The following is a 5,993-nucleotide window of genomic DNA, read 5'->3' as shown; positions in this document are numbered from 1 at the left end:
CCAGCTGTCCCTGCAACTGCGGGTTTCCTAGAGCTTCAGCGTTGTCATCAGGGTTGCAGTCTTACTTTTGGAGTGAAATGTGCAGTTTTATTGATCCTGTGCCCCCCTAAGATAATCGTAAAAAGAAAAAAAAATCATAAAATAGCCTGTTAACACTTGGTTGGGCCATTCTGTAGGTAATAGAGGAGACTCAGTGACCAGGAAAACTGTGTTAATAATTGAGCCATTAAGGCTAAAGTTTGGACTGCTTGTCCTCAGTGTGAGGTCCCGCTGAAGCCTTGTGACTCCCCATGGGAGCTGATCATCAGAGAGCTGGAGAGGTTCAAAATTCTCTATGAACTCCCTCTCCTTCCTCCTTGATCGGAAGTGGGCACTGAAATCCTGATCAGTGAATTAAAATAACAAGATCACAGGGCCAGGAGGAGACTTTCTCTGGTTGCTTTTATTTTATTTTTAGTTTTTAAGTTTCTGGGTTAAGAATAATAAACCATATGTTTACATGAATCCTTAATCAACAGTAGCACACATTTTGTAATGACTGACTGATTGTCTTTTCAAGTTTTCATTTTTAAAATTTGTTGCCAAAAAATTGTATTTATTTTACATTGACTCTTGTCCCATAATGCACCTTTGCTCTGGCTTGTGAATTGATCTATTTATTCTGTGTTAAAATACACTTGTAGGGACCTGCAGTTGGCGTAATGGCTGGGGCGCTGGACTCCCATGTAGTCGACCGAGGTTTGAGTCCCAGACCCGGTGGCTTAAATTCATGCCTGGTGCATGGGTGCCCAAGATCCTGGGAGGAGAATGGAGAAGAAGGGATTGTGGCGTGGCCGTCCCCCCAGGGGATGGTTTCTTGCTTCCTGTCTCTCTGTCTCTCTGTCTTTCTGGTGAGCACACACCCCCTATAGCAAAGACCTCTCTCTCGAAAAAAATTTTTTTTGATAAAAATACACTTCTAATGTGTTCCCCATCCCTTTGATTTCCATTTAAACTGAATGTATTCAAGCATCACCTAGAAAAAAATTACAGAGGAAAAATTTCTAGTTTTGTATTTTCTAAGTATTTGAAGTATGATAGTCAACCTTCCAGAGGTAAAAAGTAAAACCAGGGGGCAGTAGGTGGTGTGGTTAAGGAACTGGACTCCCACATTGAAAACTGCTATTCGAGTCCCAGATCTGACAGATTGCTGTCTCTCTTCTCACTCACTCTCTCTGGTGAGTGCATGTGCCCTGTAGCAAAATTAAAAATAACAATTTTATATATATATTCTCAGCAGAGGCTCAAATATTCTTTTTATTTATTTATTTTTTGGAGAGGTTTTATTTTTGTTGTTTGTTTGTTTGTTTGTTTTTTGGCTATAGGGCACATGCACTCACCAGAAAGACAGAGAGAGACAGAGAGAGAGAGAAAGCAAGAAATCACCCCTCATGAGGGATAGCCATGCCACAATCTCCCTCCATTTCCCTCTTGCGATTTTAGGCAAACACAGACATGTGCCCAGCATGAGATTTAAGCCACCAGATCCAGGACTTGAACCACAGTCGACTATGTGGGAGTTCAGTGACATAACCATTGTATCATCTGCTGGTCCTAATAAATATATATATTTTTTTAAGTAAAAAATAAAAGCAAAATATTCTAGTATTTAAAAGTTTATATTTCATAAATAGTCCTATTCGAAGCATGGTTTAATTTTTAATAAAAAACCTGCACTGTCCATTGTGAGACCATAATTTTTTTTTTAAACAGAGATTTTTGCTATAGGGCATGTGTCCTTGCCAGAGAGGCAGAGACATACAGAGAGACAGACAGTGAGAAATCATTGCCCTGGGGGATAGCCACACCGCAGTCCCTTTTCCTCTAGTCTCCCCTTGGAATTTTGGGCATGCACACACACATGCCAGGTGTGAGTTTTAAGCTGCAGGGCCTGGGACTTGAACTGTAGTTGACTACATGAGAGTCCAGTGATATAATCATTGCCCTCTGCTGGTCCAAGACCACAAATGTTTTAGATGAAATAATACAGTTTACTGTATTCTAGACTTGCTTTGAAAGGTTTTTTTCTATGCTGTTGGAGTTATTTCTCACAAGGATGCTATTAGAGGCAGTATTATCTCCATTTTACAGATGAGGATGTTTTTAGTTCTCCTAATAGAATCATGTCCCTTGTATTTCTGACTCTCCTGACTTATGGGCATTTAAAAAATTTCAAATTTTAATGAGCTATCTTAATCATAAAGTACATGATCTCACCTTCTGATTCAGTTTTACATTTCTAGCTCAATCCGTCACTCTATCATTATTGTAAAGTTTATTTCTAAGAGATTAAGCGTAGTCTATGCCAGCATTTCAAAGACAAGATGAAAAGGATTGTAAAGTAAGGGGGAAAAAATCAGCTAACAACATTTAAGGTACTTTAGGACTTTGGTTCTAATTGTGCTTCTACATGACACTGGCCAAGTCTCGTGTTGTGTTCTCATTTATAAAGTGGCTTTTACTTCTGCAACAAATAACAATTTTAATCACTGTTGCTTCTCTACCTATTATGAAAATCATGATGTTAATGGACATGAAACACTTGTGCATTTTAGAAGAAATCAGTTATTTACAGGGGCTTAAGAATCACCATAATTACTACTAATGTGTCATGTTATTTTCTTCTTTTTATAATTCTTGTTGATTTACCTCCTGTATTATAAAGCAGATGAAGATCCTGTGAGTAATTAATTCGAAGGCAGTGAGTGCAGATTACTGTCTGGTCAATCATAATGGCAAAGGCCTCATGGGGAATAAGATCTAAAGCAGCACAAATGGAAGACAGTGCTGTCAAGGTCATGCCCCATCTCTTTAAGAAGTGTAGGATGAGGCAGTAGGTGTGAGACAAAGAAGGTGGATCCTTCTAAACCCAGTATTAAGGATGAGTCTCCTTCCTTTCTTCTTTTCTCCCAGTTTAGCCAATACCAAAATGTAGGGGGAGGTATATAGGTTAGATTCATGACATACATTCTATTTTAGAGTGTTTTGCTTTCATTGTTGCTACAGTTTTGAAAGTTAATGGTAATGTCTCTTGGTGGGCAGAGAGATGCAGGGATTTGAAAGAAATAAATAGAAAGTTGGAAGATAATGAAAGTAGAGAGAGAGCTAAGCGTGTGTGTGTGTGTGTGAGCTCTTGAAAGTGAGTGCAGAAAGCACGCAAGAGCTGGGTGCAGCATTTTTCTCTTTGTACTGTGTTCTCTGGGTTTAAGTGCACTTTGTACAGTTAATGATCAAAAACTATGTGTTGAATGAATGACAGCCAATAGTTGATATTAATGTTTTGTTTAAATGATTATCCTGACTGAATTATTTGAGGGTAACAACTTGTTTTTACAGTGAGTCCTACAAATAAATATATTAAAGATATTGTAGAATTATAGAGTGGAGCATATTTTCATGAATAAGAAATTGGAGAGGCCAGCCGGTGGCATGGTGTTTAAGGTGCTGGACTCCCACATAGCTGACTGCGACTTGAGTCTCGGACCTGGCGGCTTGTCTTCTCAGTTTCCCTCTATCACCTTCTCTCTGTCTCTCTCACTAGTGAGTGCATGTGCCCTGTAACAAATTTACAAATAATAATAATAACAAATAAAATTAAATAAATAATTCATATTTAAAAAAACATTGGAAAGAAATTATGGTATCCTCTTGTTAATGAGAATTATTTGCCAAGTTCTGTGCTTGGTATTTGCCATATATACAACTTTTTTGTTTTTACTTTAAGAGAGATTTTTGGTATAGGGCATGTGTGCTCACCAGAGAGACAGACAGACACAGAGAGACAGAAAGCATCCCTTCCCCCCAGGGAGAAGGACTATGCCATAATCCTTTCTCATCCAGTCTGCTTTCAGGATTTTGGGCACGCATACACTTGCGCCCAGAGTCAGATTAAATTTGGGGGGAGGTTTTTGCTATAGGGCATGTGCACTTGCCAGAAAGACAGAGAGACAGAAAGGGAGAAATCACCCCCCCAGGGGGAGTGGCCACTCCGCAGCCCCTTTTCCTTCATTCTCCTCTTGGTATCTTGGGCACATGCACACACTCCCAGCTTGAGTTTAAGCCACCAGATCTGGGGCTGGAACCACAGTGGACTACATGGGAGTTCAGCAACGTAGCCATTACACCATCTGCTGGTCCCTATGCCCAGAGTGAGTTTTAAGCCTCCGGATCAAGACTCTAACCACGGTCCCACTATGTGGGAGTCTAGTGATGTAACCATTATCCCATCTGTTGGTCCCTACAGTACAACTTTTGAGTGGGAGTCCCTTTTAGATGAAGAAACTGAGGCTCAAAATACAGACTGCATTGCCCAAGGCTATGTGGCTAGTATATGTACATAATAGAACTGAATTTCAAATCTAGAGCCTTAAGACTCTAAAGCAACACTATTTCCATACATATTGAAACCAAAAGCAGAAGGGAAACAACAGCAAAACAAAAAAACTTCTATATCTTATTTCCACCATAGAAAGCTCTGATCTGGACAATCTTTTCTTTTTCTGTTTTATTTTCTTTATGCTTTCATTTGTCAAGAACGTCCCAGCTTGACTGAAGACCTAAATAGAAGTACAATAGTGAGAACGCTGAGTAGGACTGGACTGCACTCCCTTGCCCCCTAGCTGGCTGTTCTGCAGTGCCCTTAGGTCCCTGCGCTCTGCCTGTGTCTTCCCCTTTCATTCTAGAGCTGAAATTCAGGATACACCATTACTAAACATCCTTTGGAAATTTCACTTTCTCCTTTGTGCAAGGTCCTGTGTTATGTCGTTTTAGCATCAAGGGTTTTAAATGACACAAAATTTTGATTTATTTTATCAAGACTTTTCATCAATAACACCACCAGATTGATTTTGATTTCTCCCCCTGTATGTGGAATGAGATTTTATACCCAGCATGGCTCTGAGTATTCCTGTTCTGAGCTCAACTTTTTGGAATTCTTTCATCTCGTGTTTCTCTTAAGTCATTTTTCTATGCAAAAAATGTGTCATGATTTTCCAGTGACCCAATAATTTCTGCAACTTTTTCTCATGTTTAAACTGCTTGGATTGAGGAAGCTGTTCTAGGTGGTACCAGAATCTAACAACATTTGATATAATAATTTCAAGAAATCATGATAAGTCATAAATTCAGTTATGGAGATGAAGTTAGAATCTCTCCATTACATTTTCACTAGTACAGAAGATTTTTCAAAGTTATGTGATTTTATATACAAATGTTCTTTGATTTTTCTTAAAGCTTGTTTTACCTCTGATTTTCTTTTCATTTTAATGTAAACAGTTTAGGACAGAAATGTCAACTGAGCACTCATAATGTATAAAAGTTTGCATGCAGGGTAGTGGTCTAAATTGTTAATGTTTTCATTAAAATGAACAATCTACATAAAGCCAATAGTTTAACATTGATAAATCTCAAAACCTTCATGGTGAAGGAAAAAGCAAATGGCAGAATTAAGTACAGTATGGTACAACCTAAATAAAGTCTGAAGGCATGCAAAACAATAGCACATAGTGTTTACTAATATGTGAACATGTAGTAGTGGCACAGTGTGCATGGGAAAGGTGAGAGCTGAATGAATTTTTATAGGTACATGTTAAAAGGATGGGCAGAGAGGGTTAGGGAATGCATACATTTAGCCTTCAATGTTATCTATCCTGTTTTAGATTTTTAAAATGCTCTGATATTTTAGAGCTGGCTTCATAGCACAGTGGTTAAGTGCTGTGCAGAGGAAACTGTATCCCACATGATCAACCAGGGTCGTCCTCTTTTTTTTTTTTTTTTTTTTTTTTTCAACCACAGGCTTATGGTAGACCAGGATTTGAGTCCCGCCCCAGCTGTTTGAAAGCACATTGGTCATGCTTATCTGTGCTCAGGATCCTGGCAGGGTGGAGAATTGGAAGGAAAAGAATTGGGATGTAACTTGGACCCATTGGGTAGTGTGAAAAGAATGCATACTCTCT

General features: G+C 38.8%; 1 protein-coding gene across 2 annotated transcripts in view; it reads left to right on the top strand.

The window, feature by feature from the left end:
* Nucleotides 1–5,993, top strand: part of CRYZ (crystallin zeta) — a 34,667-nt gene that overhangs the window by 427 nt on the left and 28,247 nt on the right. The window lies entirely within an intron of this gene.

The sequence above is a fragment of the Tupaia chinensis genome, unplaced genomic scaffold (assembly GCF_000334495.1).
Source record: "Tupaia chinensis unplaced genomic scaffold, TupChi_1.0 Scaffold000164_1, whole genome shotgun sequence".
In the NCBI taxonomy this organism is placed as follows: Eukaryota; Metazoa; Chordata; class Mammalia; order Scandentia; family Tupaiidae; genus Tupaia; species Tupaia belangeri.
This window is presented reverse-complemented; position numbering and strand designations above follow the sequence as displayed.